The sequence below is a fragment of the Orycteropus afer genome, unplaced genomic scaffold (assembly GCF_000298275.1).
Source record: "Orycteropus afer afer isolate SDZICR_OR568_19922 unplaced genomic scaffold, OryAfe1.0 scaffold00370, whole genome shotgun sequence".
Lineage (NCBI taxonomy): Eukaryota > Metazoa > Chordata > Mammalia > Tubulidentata > Orycteropodidae > Orycteropus > Orycteropus afer.
Genome location: NW_006921957.1, coordinates 118,988 through 121,064, shown reverse-complemented (window position 1 = coordinate 121,064; position 2,077 = coordinate 118,988).

The following is a 2,077-nucleotide window of genomic DNA, read 5'->3' as shown; positions in this document are numbered from 1 at the left end:
AAGGCTTTTTATGTATTTTGTTGTGCCAATTGAGTCTGGTGTTCCCCAGCATTATGGTCCTGAGACAGTAGATCCATTGGATCTCTTTCTCACAGTGTCTGGGTGTCTGTGAGGGATTACTCTATGTTTTTTTTTTTTCTGTTGTTTCTGTAAGGATTGCAGGTATTTTGTATCACTGGTATCTGTGCAAGATTAGCCTCAGCTGAATCTATCCTTGGTCTAGAGTATATTCCTGTTCACTGACCCCCATCTGATCCTCTCAGATGTTTATGTGTTTATCTGTAGCCTGGTGTTTGGTGTTAATGGTAATGCAGTATTGTGGTTGGTATTAGCATCTGTCGTCTATCCTTATGTACACAGTTCAGTGCCCTCCCTTTTCCTAATGTTATCATGGTAGTCACAGACTCTTTCCATACATCCCTTCCCTTCCCCATGGTGTTGGAGTCAGTGAGTGTGCCCTAACTAGCCTGAAATTAATCCTTCCCCTTCCTTCCACATCCTGGTAACCTACAAAGTGAATTTCCTTTCCCAAGCAAACCCTTCTTTGTCTTTTTACAGTCCTGGGCTCATACAGTACTTGTACTTCTGCAATTGACTTATTTCACTCAGCATAATGTCCTCCAGTCTTATCCACATTGTGAGATGATTCACGTATCCCTCATTGTTCTTTAATGTAGCATAGTATTCCATTGTGTGCATGTAACATAATTTGGTTATCCACTCATCCATGATGGGCATTTAGGTTGTTTCCATCTCTTTGCTTTAGTGAATTGTGCAGCGATGAACATAAGTGTGCATATGTCTGTTCGTGTGGTGCCTCTCATCTCTTCAGGATATATTCCTAGAAATGGAATTGCTGGGTAATGGTATTTCTATTTTCATTTTTTTAAGGAAACGCCATACCGTTTGCCACAATGGTTGTACCATTTTACAATCCCACCAGCAGTGCACAAGAGTTCCAATATCTCTGCAACCTCTACAACACTTGTTATTTTCTGTCCTGTTGAACTTTGTTATTATTGCTGGGGTGACATGATATCTCATCGTTGTTTTGATTTGTATCTCTTTAATGACTAATGATCATGAGCAATTCCTCATATGTTTGTTGGCCACTAGCATATCATCTGTGGTGAAGTGTCTGTTCAAGTCTTTTGCTCATTTATGGACTGGGTTTTTGTCTTTTTGGTGTTGAGGTGTTGAAGTTTTCTATAGATTTTGGAGATAAGTCCTTTATCAGATATGTCATAGGTAAATATTTTCTCCCAGTCTGTAGGTTCTCTTTTTACCATTTTGATGAAATGTTTTGATGTGCATAAGAATTTAATTTTTTAAAAGATTCCAGTCATCTAGCTTCTACCTTCTGTGCATTCTAAGTTATGCTTGATAATCTATTTATGCTGTAAATTAGGGCTCCCAGATTTGCGCCTATTTTATCTTTGATGAATTTTATAGTTTTGGGTTTTATATTTAAGTTTTTGATCCATCTTGAGTTTGTTTTTGTGTCTGAGGTGAAGTATGGGTCTAGTTTCATTTTTCTGCAGGTGGATATCCAGTTTTGCCAGCATCATTATTTAAAGAGGCTATTTCTTCCCCATTTAATGGGTTTTGGACCTTTGCCAAAGATCAGGTGTCCATAGATAGATGGGTCTATATTTGGACTTTCGATTCTGTTCCATTGGTCTATCTGTCTGTCATTGTACCAATACCATGCTGTTTTGACTACTGGGGCCGTATAATATGTTTTAAGACCCAGGAGTGTGAGACCTCTCATTTTGTTCTTCTTCTTCAGAAGTGCTCTGCTTATCCAAGGTCTCTTTCCTTTCCATATGAAGTTAATAATTGGTTTTTCCATGTCCTTAAAAAATTTTGTTGGTATCTGCATTGGGATTGCATTAAATATGTAGATTGCTTTAGGTAATACTGGCATTTTCACAGTATTCAGTCTACCTATCCACGAACAAAGCAGGATCTTCCATTTATGTAGTGCCTTTCTTGTCTCTTGTAGTAGTGTTTTATAGTTTTCTTCGTATAGGTCTTTTGTGTCTCTGGTAAGGTTTATTCCTAGATATTTTATCTT